The sequence below is a fragment of the Lonchura striata genome, chromosome 1A (assembly GCF_050655825.1).
Source record: "Lonchura striata isolate lonStrDom1 chromosome 1A, ASM5065582v1, whole genome shotgun sequence".
NCBI lineage: Eukaryota > Metazoa > Chordata > Aves > Passeriformes > Estrildidae > Lonchura > Lonchura striata.
Genome location: NC_140741.1, coordinates 4,321,966 through 4,343,642, shown reverse-complemented (window position 1 = coordinate 4,343,642; position 21,677 = coordinate 4,321,966). Strand labels below are relative to the sequence as shown.

Below are 21,677 nucleotides of genomic sequence, written 5' to 3'. Positions count from 1 at the left end.
CCTGAATAGATAGTTGAAAACTGCCTGGTATTGTGCTAACTTCAAAACCTTTCTGCTTTCATCTCCTTTAAAAAAACCAAATGAACACTGACAACATTCCATAAGACTCAATCCTTTTTAGCAGTATTTTTCATCTGCCCAAAAACCAACTTAGATTTTTCAGGGTATGGGAATCTATAAAAGAAAATTTCAGATCTGTTTTTGTTCTTAAAGGCAGACTAAAATAAGAACCCAAGTTAGATTAGGAGAGCAAGGTATATGTACAGATTATTTCTTTGATATCAAAACAGCACATGACAATTTGTTTAATTGTCAGTAGCTATTTGCTGATGGCTGGTTTATTCCTGATGTTTGACTGACAAACTGCTCCACAACCAGTATCAAGGGCTATAAACTTTCCTTGCCATATAGACTCTGAGTAGAAGAAAAGACTGATTGCTGAAATCTTGGCCTCAGGCGGAATTTTCCCTATAAAAACTGCTTGGGCCAGGATGGAAGTGTGTGGGCACAGAGGAAAACCTCTGCTGAGGCTGACTCTTTGTTGCACACCCAGGGCCAACCCCAGGCTCAGCTCTGTTCTTTCCTTGTGGCTGGCTAGATAGAATTTAATTGCAAAATAATTATTTTATTTTTTCATATTAATTTGGCTAGACAAATTTTCATTTATAACAAACTTGGTATACCCCAGTGGTGGCATTTCCTCCCCACCTTTGTCATTTGACAATTTCCAAAGCCTCCAGAGGGTGAAGCTTACTACGCTAAAAACCACTTTTGTCCTTTCATTGCAGCTAGGCTGCTCCCTGAATGCCATCCCTCATTTTTTCCTCAGCTCCCGAATGCCCACGTTGCTGCCTTGTCTCCCTGTTTCCTGCAGCCAAGGCAGACGTGTCATGACTAATTCCCTAGTCACACACCAGAAGAGCCAGAACAAGAAAGTTAAGTCAGAGCACTGGATTTTTTTTCCTTTCTGTTGTGCAGGCAGAAATAGGGAAAATAATATGTTTTTAAATGGTTATAAAGAGATCAATTTTATGTATAAACCTCTTTGAAACTGTAACAAGAATGACACAAACAGGTTTAAATAGAATGCCAGATGACCTCAAGAAGTATTAAACAAAATTTCAGCTGAAATGACTGGAAACAAAAAAAAAACCCCAAACAGCTTCAACAGCACTTGAATGTCTCATAATATATGCCAGGTATTTTTGTAGTCTTTGTTTTGGCAAAAAAAAAAAAAAAGCCCTTGAAATATTGTTGATAAATTGAAAGGTTTTAGGCATTTTTAATATTAATATTTGGTCTCTTGATTGGCTACAAGGTAAGGTTCTTGCAAAACTTCCTGCACATTGTATTGCAAACTGAATTCTGTCTGGCTCTTCACTGCTTCTCTGCTCTGCAGATCTGCTCCTACTGCATGGTGCTATTTGCTAATGGAGACAGAGCCACTGTCTTCCAAGAAAGACATCAATTCCACCCCAACCTACCAAAAAAAACCCCAATAATTCACAACTTATTGTATTTGGCATTATTTTCTGTAGAACCAGCCAAGACACAGCTTAGTGTAAAAGGCCAGCCAAGACCAAGGTGCCTTGGCAGAAATTCATTGTGTGCCTGTGCCTCTTCATGTGGGCCTCTCCCTCCATCACTATCAGACCTATGACTGCTCCCCAAGATTAGCTTTACCAGCCTCTCTTCCCAGGGAGTAGCAGGACAACCTGCAGATTACCAGGTGCACAAGTTGGTTCCATCTTACAAGCTTATTTTTTTTCCATCAGGACACTCTTATTGAAGGGGAAAAAACAAGAAATAAACTTCCTTTTTATATTTAATATTTAAATATATTTAATATTCTTTCAGTATTCACCTTAGTGCTCAAACTCCCAGTACCCAAACATTGTTCTAATATCTCTAATCACTTTTGAAAGGTCCTAAGGCCAAGAGCAGGCTTTCAGTCCCCTTTCAGTCACTGGGCATTGCAGGCTCAAAGGTCCTTCCACAGTACAGGGGTGTTGAGCAAACACCTCGATGCTGTAGGGTGCTTGCACCTGGGCTGAGGAGGGGCCAGAGGCACATTCACTGTCACTTCTGAAGCACCATGTCCTTTCTCACTTAAAACTCGTCCACAGATTTTACTTCAGAGGGCAAATAGCTGTGGTTATTCTAAACCTGCCCCATGCAGCTCAGGATAAACACATTAAAACTCCTCAGTCGCAGAGGGCCAGAGACTGAATATTTATTTGCTACCTGTCATGGTTTGACATGGAAGAAGAATTTTCTCAGAAGGAAGATTTCTTTTTCTAATTCTTTTTCCGTGTCAAACCACAACGCTACCATTGTCATAACGTTTGCAATTCTTCTGGATAAATCCCCCCAAAAGCCTTATAGTAACAGGAAGCAAACAGCAGTGGCATGAGAGCAGGGCATGGAGGGACTCCATGCAGAAGGGACAGCAGCATTCCTCACCCTGCTGCAAACTGTCCTTTAGGAACACCATCGCCTCCTGCAAACCCACACCTCATTCCAGTGGTCTGGATGCCAGTGCTGTGGGCATCCTGCCCTGTTCAGCAGGTGAACATTATACATGAGGCCAGGAGCCCGTGGAAAAACAGAAAACATGCCAATTATGGCTGGGCTGATGGTCCAACAGCCAAAAAGCTGCTGCCCATCTTGAGCACCTCATGAGAGGAGAGATACAAGAAACAAATGAAAATTTCTGTTACCTATTTGCAAAAATGGGAGCACTCTGCAGCATTCTGACACTTCACGGGCTGGACAGAAGCTGAGCAACCTGGGGACAAGTGCTGTGCATCAGCAAGTTTCTAGAGCTGGTGCTGGAAGCCCAAGTGTGATTTTCTTGAACTCCCAATGCAGACAGGGAGTCCTGCAGGCTTTGAAGGTACCACAGCACACCCATCCCAGCAGGCAGCGAGCAGGCTACTCCATGCTTTACAGAGCCCAGGAAGGCTTTTCCCTTGAGGCTCTGTAGTGGCCACAGCAGAATGAAGGTGTTTGTCTCCTTGTGTCCTGGCACAGGCACCCCAGCCTGGTGCAGCTCTCGCCTCCAGACGTGCACAAATGCCTTCCCTCGTGCCAGTCCTCACCCAGAATGAAGAGCTGCTGGTTCCTGGCTAGTGCTGGCCTCTTCTGAGCATTCAGGCCTCTCAGGGGTACAGCAAGGAGCTGTGCAGCTCCACCACAAACACAGCTTCCAGAGAAATGCATCCAATGATCCAGAGCTCTGCACAAGAGCGCACCTCAGGCGATGTTATGTCCCCAGCACAGCTTGGAGCAGGAAACAGTTGAACTGCTGCCGGGGTCCTGCCCTATCCTTCTGCAGCCAAGCTCACACAAATATGTGGCAAGTTGCTAGCATCTGGATAAAACTGGAGCTGCAATCTTCCAAGCCCTGAGCAGCACCTGGAGACTCCTCAAGCAGCTTGGGAATCTGCAATGATGTGTTTCAGCAGCTCCCAGAGAGGCACAAGTGACTGTGAACCCTGGCCAAAACAGATCACAGCAGGTCCAGCCCAGACACTTCCATTTCCACTGCACTTGTCAGAGGAGAGTAAAAAACTCGGATCATCAGCATCACATTCTTCTGTTCTGTCAGGTTCCTAGGAAGTATCAACTTAAACCCAGCAACTTTCAGCAGCATGTGGAGGCAGAGCTGCACATATAGCAGAGAAACAATTTCCTTGCTAGCAGCTGGAGAATTCCCTCAAATGCTCTGCTCTACTTTTCCAGAGAGAAATATTAATCCAAGAGGAAACTGCCATGACACATTGTCCTAAGAGAACAACCGAAGACTTAAGAACATTAAGTGTTTTGGGTTTTGTTTTTAATCTGTTTTTAACCTTCTTATTGATGTTCCTTAGCAGACATTCAGGACTGGGCTGCTCTCTAGTACTGAGAGAAAGTTCTCAGTAACCACAAGGAATTTGCTGCAGTGACATTGAGCTAACCTTCTTGCGGATAATTATGGCAGCATTCCTTTGCATCTTGGTTTCTTTTTGATCTCCCCAGAGAGTCACTATCTCATGCCTGTGACGATATCCCAGGCACAGACTCTGTTGGCATCTGCAGAGTCACAGGTTCAGCATTCTGGATTACTTGACTTATCAGAAGGGAAAAATAAAATTACATAATGAGTGGAACAACTTAGTTGCCAAAGAAATAATGTATTATTTTAAAATTATGACAGAGCTCAGGGGAATAGAGCAGAAGGTGTAAAGATTTAAGTTTGTTATGTTCCTATGATAAACAATAACCTCACTAAAACTATTTAGATAATTTGATGTAAGTATTAGCCAAGAATGATTTAGCAATTTGCTCCAGCTGTTGGACTCTGCTTACAACTGGGGTCACAAGAAGTCAGCTTGCAAGCACACATCTGAACCTCCTCTGCTGCGACAGAGGGATGGTACTGCACTTGTTTCTCAGAGAGCTTTTCAGAGAGCAATGCCCTCCTTTATACCCTGTGTTCTCACTCACATCCAGCTGCTCTTGATGATGTGCCCCTCTGGGACAATCTTACTGACACAGAGGATGTGTCCCAATTAACAAACTGTGTCTGTGTGCTCATCCCACTTGCAGGCACTTTTGCATGCTTTAAGTACAAGGTAGACTTTCTACTTGTCCACACAGGAAGCCAGAATTGAGCACTTAAAGCACTATAGACAGCTCCCATTTCTTATTTTATGCCAGTTTTCCCAACAAGCCACTGTTTACTCACCTTAAGGATACCTACCTGACTTAAGAATCAATTTTAATCCCACTAAAGTCAATGGCGAAACCAACTCAGATCCCCAGTGTTCTGTCTGACCTCCTTTCAAACACCTCCAGCAGGAGGGATTCTCCCCTGCTCTCACTCTGGGTCCCTCACAGGCACATGGTCACCCAGCTGGGAGCTCGTGCCATGGATGGGGTGATGCTATTCCTGTATTTTCCTTTCCCTTTGCCCTTCTTCCCTGTTGGCTCTTTATGGACCAGATGCTTGTCCTTCTCAGGGGTGACTGACTCCCAAACTCACTCCAGCTCACCCCTTCCATGCATCCTGCAGCCTGCTGAGACCCCACACTGCTGCTTCTTACGGACAGGGGCTTCCAGAGCCCTGTTCTTCTCCCTGGCCTCCCTGGTACCAATAATTAAAGACAAATTTGCCTCCTTCTCCTTTTCATAATCCTTTTGAATGGTGTTTTCCAATACAGGGATTCTAGGTACTTCCACCATCATCTTCAAATAGCCAAAAGCAAGGGAGGATTCTTTCCAGTGACTTTCTGGGCTATTCTGTTTATGATGCACTGTCCTTAGCACATGACCTTCAGAATAATTTGACGCATTCAGAAGGTCCAGTGAGACATGGCAGAGCTATGTTTTAATCCCCATGAAGAAGGAGGCTCCTTTTGTGACTGAATTAAGCATTAGAGCTTTTTAAAAACCCCCACCCATTCCTCTGTGGCCCTGGAAATACTAGATACAGTGCCAAGGGAAAGCTGACTTTTTCAGTGGAACCCAGAGCCAGCTATCCTGTACAGCAAAACAATGAAACATTAAAATCAGTCTTCACTGGTATTTTGGGACTGTGTGTGATCCTTATTCTGCCAACTCAAATGAAAATGTACTTTAAATAGCTACTTCTTGTAAAACCAGCAGAGGTAAACAACAATCCTTTCTGTTATCTGACAGCTTTCAGATGATGAGCTGCTCATCTTAGTCTCACTTTTGAAAATTGTGGCTGCTGTAGTCACATACAAGGGGAAATAATAAAAAAGTACAGGCAGAACAGCATGGATGTAAATGACTTGTATTGTTAAAATTGCTGCCTGGTGTTTCTAAGTCTTCTGAATACTTCCAAACTCTTGCAGCTGCAAGTGAGGAAGATGGGAAAGTAGAACCAATGAAATGAAATCACTAGGAAAAACCCCAAACAACACAGAACTAAGTCTGCTATCTTTGGCATTGGATTTCACTGGACTGCATGCCAGAGAGAGCTGAGCAGAAACAGAACCAGATCATACATTTCCTCAGGTTTTAATGGAAAAAGAATCACAACAAATCCCAGATAGAGACTAGGAGATTTGCTTTGGATTAAGACAGTGTCCCTAAGACTGCTGTGTCCTTGGGACAGCAGCAAAACAGAGAATCATCTCCTGGATCTTTCACTCAAATACATTCCAGACACAGATCCCTGTGGATCATGGCAGAAACACAAGGCTAACAACATTACACCTTCCTGACTGTGCTGGCCTCCTGTGCTTTGTCACCCAAACATAAAATCTACCAAGTGACTGCAGTTATGAAAGACCTATTCATAGCTGAGAACACTTTTGCTGAGTCTTTGAGTTCTCTCTTTAACGCCGTGACATCCTTCAAACATTAATTATTTGCAAATATCAGTGAAGGTGACATTCAACTACATCCTCTCTTCAGACTGTTGGAGCCCACTCCAAAAAAAAACTGGAAAGGGAGAGGAAAACAGCAATGTTTGAATGTGTATTCTTTTTAAAGGTGCTCTCTGCTACAGAAGTTATAGACTGAAGGAAATTATTTAAAAAGTAAATGCTTCAACAGGGATTATGGCAAGAACTATAACTAGGATGTGCTCTCTTTTGAATATGTAAGCACCCTTTTTAAACTCTAGTACATGAATCACCGGTGCTCTCTGAGACCATGCCACAGCTGCAGCACAAATCCCTCTTAAAAACTCTCAACTAGAAGCTTGGTAAGAAAATCAGAAGTTCAGAGCCCATAGGAATATGTGGTGAGTCTAAAATATTTGAAATGGGGTAAAATAAATCCACACAACTCTAAAATACATAAAATAAGATCTCTGTATTTTTTTCTGTTAGCTGCTCCCCTGCACTCGTAAGGGGGCAAGCACTGCAGCTGAGCAATGAACCAGTGGCCACCCAAGTATGAACAGAGGAGGTGACAAATTGCTCTGGATCTAAACAGGAGGCTGAAATAATAGAAAAAAGAGAGAAGCAAACAGCTGTCTGACAGACAAGGAAGTCCCTTCCAGTCCTTGGCACACAGAGGTTCTGGCCATTTGTAAAATTCCTGGAAATAAGCCAGGGGAACTTCAAATCAGCCCAAGGACTGCAGCTGTAGACTTTCAGAACAAAAGGTTTTCCTGCCACCTAACACAAATTGACAGCCATCCTGGTGCTGTTCAGTCAGGCCTAGAAGCATCAGATGCTCCTCAAGGCTTCCAGCAGGCTCCAAGGTGTGGGGAGTGCTGTACTTTGAAAGAGCCTTCTTTCCCTTCTGCAACTCAAACACAGACCCTCAAGGAAGACTAGAAACAAAACCAGTATATTTTCAACTGCACATCCAAGTATTTTCAGCTCAGGTTTCCTGATACTGGTGTGGTTTGTCCATGAAGTAACCCCAGTGAATCTTACTTGAAAATATTTGCTTAAACTGTTATCTTCTGCAACCTCCTAACCAATTAATTTACCAATACTTTCCCTCTTACTTCATGATTGCCTGAATGCCTTTGTCCAAAGCCTTTTAAAAATTCAAATATACTCTTATCTACTGACTATCCACATGCACCTAGTCAAAGAACCACCAAAGTTTTGCAAGAGCACATACATTTATCCAGATGTTCACTAATGCTACCTTTTACTGCAGTCTCCACCAAATCAGCTGGAAGAGATGTCAGGCTTGCAGATACACTTGAGCTATTTTTAATTTGGACTGTTTTTAAGCACTGATCCCATTTCTAACATCCTCCAGTCTTCAAGTACCAAGGCAGTTTTCAGTGAGGAAGGACACACACTGCTCTTCTTTCATGGGTGAGCCCAGTTCTGCCTATAAATTCACATCCATCCTGTATCTATACCTTAAACTCACTTAAAATTATCTCAGTATGATGAGCTTCCCCATGGGCAGAGGGGATGATCTCAGTGTCTTCCACAGTGAGCAAAGATGCAAATAATTCATACAGCCTCCCTTTTGTACCTGTTTTCTACAGCTGGTCATCAACTAACCACACACACAGCAGGTTAGGGTGGGTGTTTTCTGCTTCTTTTTTGCTTGTGTGGTTGCTGGAAAGAGGCTGTAGCACTAGGCTTTCATCTCTCTGATTAGTTGTTCTTGGAAGCTTTTTCTACCTGCCACACAGATAAAATATTTCATCAGCCACAGTTTATTATAGATTCAATTTCCTTTGGAAACAACTCCAGCTTTTGGTAGGATGTTTCTCTGTTTCCACTGATCTCCTTTTTCTCTGTCCTTTAGTGATGTCTTTTACTAACTTCCTGTTACCTTTCTTTAAGGCTGAGAATGCCACTTAAACTTCATTTCAACACAATCAAATTGCCAAGTTTTCCCCTCAACTCTTACAGCAGCCTGTACTTAATTTCAATTGCTGTAGCTACAACAATCTTGACCAAAATAATAGAATAGGATGAAGTACAGATACCTGAAATATGCTGGAGCTTTTTCTAATGTCTTCAACTATTTTGATATCTGTGCAAGTTCTAGTTCCTACACCTTTTTACCTTTCACTAACTTAAAGGAGACAAAGTGTAAAAGAAGTAAAAGCAAACTTTTTTTGTAAGGTAGCAGGAAAGAACTGCTATTTGCTATGACAAAATGATACTTTTGAAAGCCATTGAGTACTTTAGAGCTCTCGATGCATTACCTGAGGAAAATGGAGCAAAACATTTAATTCCCTATTTCTCTTAGTTTCCAAATGCCAGTGATGACTCAGTGGCAGAGATATTTATATTATTTAGGAGCAACTTGATGATCATGGTTGGTGGTTTCCCCTATCACACATCTAAAAATGTTATGGCTCTTGTTTTTTATATAATGTGCCATAACTCACGTTTGGCCCCACCTCCTCATAATCTGAAATATCATGCAAAAATACCTTTCTCCCTTTTGCTTTCTACCTCAGGGAATGGTCAGTCCCAACGAATTGTCAGAACTGGATGAAGCTTGACTCCAGAAGACACCATTGGCACTTCTTTCAGATTCAGGCAGCACAAAAATAAGCTCCTTTTCTTTAATGCTCAGGGCATTTAATCCTGAATTACAGAAGAAATTCTATCAAAGTACTTCTGACAATCACATTAATACTAAATAATTGCCACCGTGCCTTACCTGACTCCAACAAACACCAAAGATACAAATACAGATTAAGCCACTGTTTTGAAGTATTACTAACTAATCAAACAGGAACAAAAGCTATCATTAGTGCCTTGGCTCCCTGAAGCAGAAGCAACATATTACCTTAGAAAAATGTGGATGTGGACCTAAAAGCCAGGCTCAGGGTATTTTTGAGGGAGGAGGGAGGTATGGTCTGGGGTCTACAGAACAGGACACAGAAAAAGAGAATACCTTAAGGGCACCTGTTAGAGAAGGTCTAAGTATTTTTCAGACAACTCCAAACAGTAGGTTTGAAAGTAACTATAAATAAATGTCAGCAGCTGTCAGCAGCTCCAAAGAACCTGAGTTTGGCCATGAATCCACAGAGCAGAGCAGTCACAGCCATAAAATTCCCCTTGAGGAGTGAGTCGTGCTCCCAGAAGAATTCCAGACAATGGAATGATCATTCAGGGCTGGATCCTGACAGACCTTTACCAGCAGCTCAGCACACATATTCCTAAAGCAGCAACTCAAACAGCACCAGTGGTGAAATCCAGCTCCATGTTTTCACACACCAGGGCCAGAATCATTTGTATGATGATATACAACACTGGGAAGCTCTTGCTGAGGTTTACATCCACAGGCTTTACCCAGATAATGATTTGGAAAACAAATATAGTTTTTAACAAGTGACATATCTTTATCTGAATTTGTCTCAGGGCCAATATTTCCCTTCCTTAGTCTGCTACTCCAACCCCAGTGCACAGCACTGCTCTGCTTCACCAGGCTAGGCAGTAACCTGACATGCTCCAGTAAATCCAGCACTTTGATTGCAATACCAGCCACCCTTTAGACTAGTCTTACTTGTTCTAGAAATCAGACCATTTTTTCTACTTTCCCCCACATCTGCATTTTTATGTTAAAAATGACCACCCTAAGGAGCGCTATCAAATATGACAAATCCTTTACTTTGAATATACTTTGACATGGAGTAAAAATGCAATCATAAAGATCCTTTCTGAAGTCTTTAAACTGACACAATTTCCCCAGTATCCGTGGATTTACACCAGCTTTCATCAACTTGGGATATAGCTCAGTCTTGATGATATCAAATGCCAGGCACTGAAAGTTCCAGGGACCACCAGCACACTTGCATTATTCAAGAAGCACGCTGTCAACATACAAGTAAAGACAATGACATCATCTGGATGCACAAGGCTATGGAGATGATTCATCCAGCATAACCATTTGCATTCCTGAAACAGGTTTAATGTACCGGGGAAAATGAGGGATGGCAGCCACTGTGCTGGAGCATAAAGTGAGAAAAATAAACAGAGCACTGATGCTCTGGCAAAATCAGTCCTGTGTGCTTCGTTCCAGAAGCCATTCCCAGCCCCATTTCCAGCTTAATGGGGCTAGGAGCAGGCAGTGGAAAGCAAAACCATTTGCACCAGAGCATGCTAGTGTGCCTCAGGGATTTCCTTTCCCAGAGCTGGTCTGCAGGAGCACTTCAGCCCACACACACCATCGCTCCTGGCTGGATTCTCCCAGTGCCCTCCGCACTCCCAGCTGCTGAAGGGGCAGGTGCTGACCTAGTTCAGCTGCACAAACCCGAGGCCCCTGGCCAAGCCCAGCAGCTGGAGCTTTTCCAGCACAATCTAACTCCAGTATTTTGGGAACAGCTCCTTTGTAGGTAGCACCACATAGAGATTTCCCCAAGAGTCAGGGAACAAAGCATCACCTGGATTTAGGGCTTCTGCTAGGGCTGGGTCAGGGGCAGATGTTCTGGCAGAGCTGAGATGCTGCAAGGGAACCCAAGGAGGGACAGAGAAGATGCAAAAAGCTCCTTGGAAATCCTGCAGTGTCAGCACTGTAAGAGATGCTGACTTCAGAAGGCTCTCAATGAGCTTCCAGCAGTCCTGGAATGCTTCGTAATGTCCTGTAACTACCACAAGATCTGGGATAAAAAAAAAAATCAAATGCTAGACTGTCAGATGTTGAAAAAAAAATAAAATGAGCAGAAGAAATCAGGGACATCACAGGGTCCTCTTGCCCCTAAACTATGATGATATATGCTATATAAAAAGCTCACAGATGGTCTTAAGCAGCTATCCCTGGCTATACTGCAAAATGTGTGAGTATATTCACAATTCACACTCTTGACATGAAGAAAAACTTCTTGCTCAGACCAGAGAGCATTTTCCTTACAAAGTCAAATGTACAGACAACTGAGTGCAGCCACACCATCTTCCCTCTAAACCTTGTTCTAAAAATTCTTCCAGCGAGAACAGCACGAACTTGTGCAAGTTCCCATTTTCAGGACAAGGGTTTTGTACAGCCCTCCTTGTGACAGCCAGGGACACGGAGCTGTGCTACTGTGAGAAACTGGCTGTCCCCTGCCATTCAGAAGGACCTGGAAGGCAGCAGAGGGGCAGATTCCCAGTGGCTCCAGGTACTGGCTGCAGGACAAGAGCCAGGGCAGAGCAGGGCTGAGCTGCCAGCTCAGGCAGGGAGGACCCAAGGAAGGACAGGAATTCGGTGCCTCCCTTTGAAGGGTCACAGCAATGTATTCCCCACACCCACAGGAGGGAATGGAGTCTTGTATAATACCTTTTACAGCACAATCTGTGCACTGTCCACAGTTTTCTACTTTATTTTTACATTTATGCTGACTATAGTGCTATAGGCTTTCACATGCTTTCAACTTCCACATGCGTACAAGTTCCCACTTAAAACTCAGGAGGATGACAAGCAGGATATTTTATTTCCTTTGGGAAAGCTCCAAGACTGAAGTGGCCACACCTTCTGATTTACTGTCCTGAATTGGGGAAAAAAGCAGCAGCATTTCTTGTGCAGCATTCTGACACTTGAGAGCATGTTATATTTTCAGATATAATTAGCAGTCCATCCCCTCATAAACACCTCATAAAAAACCATCATTGCCATGTTTGAAAACCAATGATGATGAAGAATAAAATTCTAGGATCACAATATTCGAATGCACATATAAAAAAGTTGTTACCAGTTCAACATTTCTAAATACACAGCAATATTTTCAAAAAAGTTCCCAAATAACTTAAAAACCAATTTGCAATAAAAAGTTCCCTATTTACATTTCTTTAACATTATCCCTGAGCATTCACAGCTAAGCTGTAACTTAACAAGAAATCTAGTATGTAAGAATAGCTTATTACAAGCATAATGGAAGAAGTTACTTCCTCATTTTCCTTCCACAAATCCTCCTATTTCTGTGCCATGAAACTTTTAAGCATCTTCACTGCTGCTTGTATGTTTGAGGAAAGATTAGTGACTGTCCTTAGTGAAGTGCACTTTAGCTATAAAATCAAAAGAATTTTGCTAAGGTTTTTTCTCCTAGGAAAATTCTTCATGTGACTCACGTGTCAGGAATTGGTTACAGAAGTAAAAGAATCTCTCCAATCTATTTTTCCATCTTCATCTATTCTCAAAGTTCCTTGAAACAGTTATATTTTTTAAATTGCTACTGAAAGAAGATGCAGAGACTCAGGTCCTAGTTTCTCTTCATTCTGGGGCAATTTTTCTGCCACGAGAGCCACGTTATTCTCTGCCCTGCTGAACTGCACTGTACATGCTGACAGCTTGGTTTGCCCCACCCTGCTTTATCTTTCAGCAATGCCATTTGGTTCTCTTTTCAACACAGTGACAGCTTTTGGCAGGTTTCTGTTTCCTCGTCCAACAAACAAGCTATTGTGGGAAAAGGATTAAAGCAAGATGAAGAATGCCAGTGGATCAGCTTTAACCTACCAAAGTGCTCCTCATATCTTGAACAGCACTGTCCTTTCACCACTTACCCTTTCAAATCAGGAACTGAAAAAGCATCATTGCCAGATGCAACCCCCCACACACACACACAAACAAAGGAGACAGGGAGTAGAAATTAAATATTAAAGTGGCATATTTATAATTTAATTAACTAATTCTGTAGAAGTTCTTGCCTGTAATATGTTCCAGACCTGATGGCAGAAAACTGCCATGAAAAACTGATTAAAACAAACTTCCTCAAAAAGAGAGTGGCTAAAATTAACAGGGAAACAGTCTGTGCCATTTACTATGATACCCAAATAAACCAGCCAGAACTAATTTCAGTCATTCAACTTTTCACTAAAAACTACATCTCAGAGAGATTATCATGATCTGCAATTAAAAAAAAAAAAAAAAATTGCTGACCTAGGATCTGAGACAGTTATTTTTGTGTTTTTACTTGGGTCTATTTTATATTTTCTTCTAGACTTTCAGTTATCAGCACCGCAGACCATTCAGAAAAAGTAAAAATCAACGAATTTTTTCAATTACAAAAAATACTGAGAAGACTGTAAACTGCTTTTGAAAAACACAAAAATTGTAAATTTTCTTTTTCAATGAATAAATTATTCTTCTGAAAAATGTACCCCAAAACTCAAAACACCTTTAAAAGTGGATTTTGCTGTATTAGTACTGGGGCAAATCACACACACATGATCAGTGTATAAACAGGGAATGTTAATGAGGAAACAGTCCTGGTAAGCCTTGAGCTGCTGAGCCCAGATGGAAGCCCCCCGTGCTGACTCTGACAGGGCACACACAGAGACATCCTCCCAAGTACGTTGGATTTTCAGTGAGGCTGAGTGAAAAAACACTGCATCAACTCCATGTCTCATCAGCTCAACTGGAGATCCAAAAAAGCTCTAATGAGAGCAAGGGAAAACAGCCAGAAGCAGTCATTAAAATGCAAGTAGAAATAAACAGCTCAGAGATGGTGAAACGTGGAAAATGCCAATGTAGTCTAGAAACGAATGCCATCAAAGCAAAGAGACTTCTTTCAAACAAAAGGGTCTGATCCCACACAGAGCCCCCAAAGAAACTCCTGTTGACTTCAGCACACAGGAACACACAGCATAAATCAGATAGCATACAAATTTTCTGCAAGGGAAGCTGTTACTTGATGAAAGAGGATTTACAATCCAGCTGCATCATTATCATTGCAAGAAATCACCGGGATGAAGTTACCTAAATCTAACAAAGATTAACTCAGCATCACTGTGATATAGATTCCAGATGCACTTCTGAGATGATATATATCACCTCAGCCTGAGGCATTGCAATATCCTTGTAAAATCAAGGATGACAGATGGGTCTATTAAGCACCAGCAGTGCACCCTGAACACGTTATGACAAGTAATCTGTTTACAAGCAAGGAATAATCCCTTCTCTGATGCCAGGATCTTACACTGAACGTGCTGCTTAGACAACAAAAGCATTGCTAACAAAGAAGTCTCCTTTGTTTCTGTAAGTGCAAACACTGACCTCATCCAAATCCGTGGTTACACACCCGACCTGGCCTGGGAAGTGTGTGTGGCACAGAACAATGGGTGGAAAATGCTCCCTGGAAATGCTGCTGATGCCATGACTGCCTCCAGCAGAGTCACTCCAGAACGTTCCTCAGTTAGGGCACAATTACCAATTACTCCAGCAGCAGCATTTTGAAACCTGCACTCTCAGGGGAAGGAGCAAAGGAAAGGAAGAGGAACATTTTTCAAGCCTTTTGGAGTCAACAACAGTCCAGCAGCCTCAGCTAAACCCTGTGCAAGAAAACGAGCCACAGTCCCTGAAGAATGACCACTCAAAAAACTTCCCTGCCCTTTAAATGCTGATGCTCATAAATAACTAATGAAAGGATGTGTGGAGATGTCTGTCACGCAGGAAGAAAATGGAACGATGAAAACAATTTCCTCACAGTTCAGGAAAAACACTGCAGCTGCAATTGTGGATAAAAACAAAGCCCCATCAGCACAGCCTAAAATCTGCTTGTACAGCACAAGTGCAGGTGGCCAAAGACCAGGTATAAGTGTCCGACCATTTTTTAATTCCCCAAGGCAATGACTTGCCTAGCAGATGGCCCAGCCTTTTGCCTTTTCATAGTTAACACGTATCTTGAGCTCTCCAAGAAAATTGTACTGTGCAAAATCATCTTTACCTTGAAATACTTTGAGAAAGTTGTGAAATGAGGTGGCTGCATGGACTTCCACCACCCAGCAGATGCTAACTACTCACACTGTTCATCATGCCCTCGTTGCAAAGCTGGGGTTGCAAGATAAGACAAACAAAAAGGCAGAGGCAAAAATGATGCAAAGGTTATGCAGATCACCCAGGAACAGGCTGAAGTCAAAGGCACAGAAGGATGCTTTGAGAAGTGCAGCCTGAAAACAGAGGGAGAAAACTCCCAATAAAATATTTAAAGACAATTATATGGAAAGAAATGTGTAAAGCTAGCAATGTGCAAACCACAAGGGAGTCACAGATTGAGTTTAGTTTATGAGAGAGAGAGAAGGACAAAGGGGACCTAAAGTGACACAGGTTTATCTGGAAATATAAACACCTTTCAAAAATCTCTCAGTTCCCTTCTCCAGGCTGAAGGAACAGGGTTTCCATGTTTTGCTAACATCCATCAGCAAAATCTTCCTCTTTCCTTAATGAATGTTACTCTAGACCACAAAGGTCACCACTGTCCCCACCAGCCACCTGCTGACCCAACATGGCACAGTCAGCTCCATCATCCACCCATCTGCCTCCTATTTCCAGGATCCTAGGGCCACTCCCTGAGACCTTCATTAAAGAAAAGATGTGCTGGTGCCTGTATTTCTATAAAATTGTTCATGGCAAATGATGACATTCCTTGTTTTCTAGTTTTATCACTATTACCATGCTCAATAAAGGTGTTTGAAATGGTTGGTATGGTCCAGTACAGGCTCTGCAAGGAAAATGTTGCATTTCAGGAAGGAAAACAAAGCAAACTGATAAACATGTTGAGACACCAAATAATATCAAAGAAACATACCTCACACACTGTAACTAAAGCCTCAGAGAGTATGAGGCAGCTCAGGTGTTTTGATGCTATTTTATGACCCAGCAAAAACAAAAGCCAAAGGAGTGGCTACACTCTAAACCCTCTAAAATGCTGCAACTGCAGAGACATGTGAAACCCCACATTTTTAGGAGACTTTGCAAGAAACTTTTCATACCACAGCTTCTTCAAAGGTCAGGTGTGTAGCAGGACAGATTCAGCCCAGGTGTGGATCTGCTGTGTTTATGTACGTGCTGTGATAATGTGGTTTAATGATCACAGGTGGGGACCTGGCCCAGCCTGTGTTTTTATATTCTCTACTCCCATTAATCTCTTGGAAATTGCTGCATGGATGGCCAGAACAAAAAAGACAGGCAAGGAGGAAGGAAATGTATGGCTTATTGTGGGATGTGCTCAGCTCCCCAGAGGAGGGGCCCACACAGTCACAAGGAAGGGATGCCAAAGGAAATGCAGGGAATGAAGCCCCTGAGGAAGGGCACTGTGTTCAAACACTGCACATGGAAAAGGAGATTAACCAGGAAGAGGTAATGAGTGACAGGCCATCACCAAAGACAAGAACAAGGAAATTGGAACAGCAAACAAAATTGGAGCAGCAGAGCTTGCAGGCTCGTTGCATTGATGTTAAATCATTTGAAGGGCAGAAACAAGGAAGAAAAGTCAGTCTGCTTCTTATTAGCAATGAGTGGGACTCAGTGCCATGTAAACACACTTCACCCAACATCCACGCTGCTCTCCCAGAGCCACAGGGTTCCTGCTGAGAGCAGAGTCCAGCAAGGAGTGACAACTCCTTTGGGGTACCTGCAGTCCCTTTACCCCATCAGTGGGAGCAGCTACAGCTGCAAGTGCAGAGAATCTGCCTGACCTGCCCCCTCACACTGCAGGGAAACCAAGCACACCAAACCCTGAGAGAGAGACAATCTCCCATCAGGTCCATCCTGCAGAGCTTTCCTGAACAGTTCTAATGGCATAGTAACAATTCATCACCCCTTTGGTCCAGCCACTCTCCCTGCACAGCACAAAACCTTGCACTACCTTCACTGTGGCTGACTACAAGGGCTGCCCCTCAGCAAAGGCCAGGCAGGCTCAGGACATCCTCTGCCATTAGGCTGCTGAGGACAACATCTCTGTAGCTAGGTTGATGAGGACATACTGACTTTTTGGTGGTTTTGCTAGAAGTTTCAGGTTTTGATGAGGAGCAGCCACACAGGCTGCTCCCGTTTGCCATTTCAAATCTTTTAGATTTATCTGCAAAGTGCTGAAACTCACACCTGCATCCATGTTCAAGCAGATGATGGGGCTTGTGGAGATTTAAAATTCTGGAACATCCATTGCAGATGAAAGCTCTGGGGAAGAAAAAGCAAGCCTAGCCATTACTTCAGATGCCTAATTTTGCAAGACTCAGATTTATAAATACATAAAGGCATACTCCAATTTAATTTCTCACATGTCATTCAGTGGTAAATGGAAGTTGCAACCATGACAGCAAGAGCATTTATTCTGCTTACGGGAACACTAGCAAAGTAGTAATTAAACTGAGGCAGCTCATGCTTCCTTCTCCACAAACCTCTCCAAAGGACCCTTGCCAGTTGATTTACAGCATAAAGTAAAATCTCATAACGTTTCCTGATAAAGTATTTTGTACCAAGTTGTGTTGGTTTTGCAGGGCCTGGTTTTGGGGAGCAGGGGGGGCCATGGAAGTGGCTCCTGTGAGAAGCTGCTGGAAGCTTCTACCACACCCAGCAGAGCCAATCCCTGATGGCTCCGAGGACGGACACACTGCTGGCCAAGGCTGGGCCACTTAGGGATGACGGCAATGCCTCTGTGATAACAGATTGAAGGAGAAAATCAAAAGAAAGTGGGGCACAGGTTTTTTTCTCACCAAACAGGAGGAGGCGAGAACATGTGAGAGGAAACAACCTGGAGACACCAAAGTCAGTGCAGAAGGAGGGGCAGGAGGTGCAGATGCAGAGATCCAGCCACAGCCCCTGGGGATCCAGGGGGGATGCAGAGATCCAGGGGGATGCAAAGATCCCCACACAGCCCCTGGGGATCCAGGGGGGATGCAGAGATCCATGGGGATGCAGAGATCCCCCACAGCCCATGGGGAAGGTGCCCACACCAGAGCAGTGGGTGCCAGGAGGAGGCTGTGACCCCGTGGAGAGTTTGGGCCCTGCTTCCAGGCTGGAGCAGCGTGTCCTTGGAGGGCTGCACCCCATGGAGCAGTCATGCACAGCCCAGCAGTTTTGGGAGGGCTGTGTGTTGATGGGAGGGACTCATGTCACTGCTGCTTGTGAGAGTGGAGCCACACTGGAGAAGTTCAGGGAGAGCTGTCTCCATGGAAGGGAGCCCATGGCCTCACAGGGGCAGGACTCCTCTTCCTCTCCCTGAGCAATGAAAGAACCTGGGAGATGAACTGACCAAACCCCCACGCCCTGGCCCTTGTGCTGTCAGTGGGAAGAAAGGAGGAGTTGGGGAAGAAAAGGTATTTTGAGGGCTTATCTTAATTCTCATTATCCTCCTCTGACTTGGTTAGAAATAAAGCCACCTTTGTATCTCTAAGTTGAGCCTGTTCTGTCCTTGGAGTGTTTTCTCCTGGCTCTTAACTCATGAAGGACCCTTCATGAAGTTTTCCTCTCCTCTGCCCAGATGTGGCAGGGGAGGGTGAGCAAGCAGCTTCCATGGGTGCCTGGCCTTGGGCCAGTGTCAAACCACAACACAAGTGCTACACTGCACAGCATTTCTCATCTCCCTCCCTCTTCATCTCCTCTTGCCCTTCCTCTTCACTTCCCAGCTATCACACGAACTCTCAGATGTCACCACAACAGCATTTTCCAGACTTCCCTTTTTTATTTTTTGACATCCTCCGGTAGAGCAATGCACAGGTGGCTTTTACCACAAAACTGATGCACAGAACATGCACAGTGTTTGCATACTGCCTGCCTGGAAACAAGACCTCAGTCAACAACAAGGAGCTGCCTCGCTCCCCGTGGAGCCAAGGGTATTCCTGCCCTTGCTTCCCAGGAAGCAGTGCCTGGCAGGAACTAAAACCTGCTGCTGGAACCGAGTCCAAACTCCGTGAGAAAATAAGCTTTGATCATCTTTGGGGTTTCAAACCACAGCTCTCACTCTCAGATCTCTCGAACACTCATTTATTGACCTTCTTTCATTGCATTTGCCCTGAGACCGAGGAGCAGTGAGTGCAGAACAGCATGTCAAGGCCAAGCAGCTCTAATGCTTTTCACCCTCATCACTGAATTCTCGCATAAAATATTTCCTTCCTGAAGGTACAGCTACACCAGAAGCAAAGCAGACACACCATCCCTTTCTTTGTGACTCTGCTAAGTGTACCAGACTTCTTACTCTGGCCTAGGACTGGGGGAAGAAAGAGCTGCTTGGAGCAGAAAAGGAGATAAACAAGGACCATGAGCCCTGTTTCAGTCCTGGAGCACAATGAACCAGGTGTTTGTCCCAGCTTATCAAGGCAATAAAAAATTACATTTTCTTTTTTTGTGAATGACAGAACATTTTTGGTTTTCTGGAGAGAAAGCTCTTGATATTGAAAATAGCTTTTTCCTATCCATTTTTAGCTGGCATGGCTGTTGTGTAATTCAGGGATCCGCTTCCCCCTTTTGCTGATTTAAAAACAGCTTTATTGAAAGCTCTTCCTCATTCCGTGCCAGGAAACTCTTAGAAAGATCATCTAAGCTTCTGCAGTACTGAGGCAAACAGGCTGATGCCACTTGACTGAAAAATTTGAAGAACTCACCCTCTCTGTGGAGCATTCTTAACCGTGGGCTGTGATGTTCCCTCCAGAATGCACAGCGTGGCCTAACCCATCTGCCCTTCTATCACTGCTGAACAACGTGAAGCTCCCTGCACATCACTGCTGACTTCTCCCTTTTAATGCACTTCAGGGGTGATTCTTTCTGAAACCCAGGGGTGATGATGCTGGCAGGTGTGACAGACTCGGAGCTCCACAAGGACAACCCTCCCACGTCTGATGGGTGGCTGTGAGGACAAGAACCAAAGGGTGTCTCTCTAAAAGAGGTTACAGGTCACGGTGGAAAGCTTAAACAGAGACAGCTGGAGGGATTTTCACAATTGCTAGGGGCTCTGACTCACATTCAGTCCAAGATGATTCAAAATGTAATGACCTGCTCTCCCAAGTGTTTGTTCTCACCTCATGCTAGGGGTTACAAACTCCAAGGAAAACCAGGAAAATGAAACTTGTGAAGGCTGGTTCAACCCAAAGCTCTGCAACTCTGCTAAAGCAACACCTGGAGATTAATTGAGCCACAGAACATGCACCAAACTCCACAAATTCCATCTCAAATCAGTAGCAAGCAGTTAGCAATGGGGCACTTCAATCCATGTACAGCACTGGGTAAATAAATACACACGTAAGGCATAAGGCCATAGTGTTTCTGTGGAAAGGGGCCAGAAATGCAAAGGTTACCTGAAGAATAATAATTCTGAGATATTTCATCAGCTAGTGTAAAAATACTTTTCATGAGGAAATAAGTAATCACCCCTAAATTATTTGTTTTAATCAGAAGTTTTTTAGACATCAAAAGTTAAAGACTTAAAATCTTACTTATTAGCTCAATTGTAAATAATTAGAATTATAACAGGAAAAAGTATTCTCTTATTTCAGAGCAGAACTGAGCAACCAGCTGGTGGAGATTAGGATCTCCTAATGTCCCACACAGAGGATAAAAACCTCTTGTTTCACTTCTAGAACAGGGTGAAAGAGGAGTTAGACACTGCTGCCACACATGAGCTGTCTGTCTGTCCAGCCCAGCCACCAGCTCTTGGGCTTCACGTTTGCTCTGAGCCTGCAATTGCCAGGTGCTCCTTTCAGTTCTCAGTGCTCAGCTACAAGATTTGTATTTTAACCCTCACATTTTGACCAGGTTAAGCTGTTCTCACTAACAACGAAGCTGTGAAACTGCACCCATGCTGGACATTTACATCCAAGGAAAGGTAAAGGAGCTTTTCCTCATACTCCCACTGCTCCAAGTGTCCCCTGACAAGGGCAAAATGAAGCAGCAGGAAATTAAAAATGAGATACCGAACCGTTTTTGATACTACACTGTGCTGCCACACACGTTACTGACTGGCTGATTCCTTGAGAAAGGAATGTTGGTGTTTTGGTGGCCAAAAGCCATTGCTGGTTTATGGGGAGTCACCATAATGTAAGGTTACAAAACACGAGGCAGCCTGCCCTGCTATCCACCATAAAAATATCCAACCACACTCTCTAAAGAAATCACATGAATTCACAGGCATAGGCGCTGGAAAACATACAGCAAGTGAGAGGCTGTTGGAAACACTGAGGTTTCTATCAAAGTTAGTCATTGCCAGAAGGGCTGTCTTAGTTATTCTGTAGTTCATCATTGAATAAAAACGAGAAATTACAATTTCAGGTAATAACCAGTAGCTTCTGGCTCCTAATAAGTTCAGTTTTCCTACAAAACAAAGCCAAATTCTGTTTTTAATTATGTAAGTGCAAATCCAGTGTAACTGATTTGGGAGACAGAACACTACAATGATAATAAAAGGCTTTAAAATAAAGTTTGTCTAAGAGTCTGATTCAGAGTTTTTCTCTTTGATGACCTAAACTAATGGGAATTAGGCAACATTTTTCTTGGGCCCTTCCATTCCAAATCTTGAGATGCATATGTAGTTAGCAAAGATG

At 43.5% G+C, this 21,677-nt stretch overlaps 1 protein-coding gene across 2 annotated transcripts in view; it reads right to left on the bottom strand.

Moving 5' to 3' along the window:
• ST8SIA1 (ST8 alpha-N-acetyl-neuraminide alpha-2,8-sialyltransferase 1) overlaps window positions 1-21,677 on the bottom strand; it is a 110,908-nt gene that overhangs the window by 16,648 nt on the left and 72,583 nt on the right. The gene's annotated exons all lie outside the window — the stretch shown is intronic.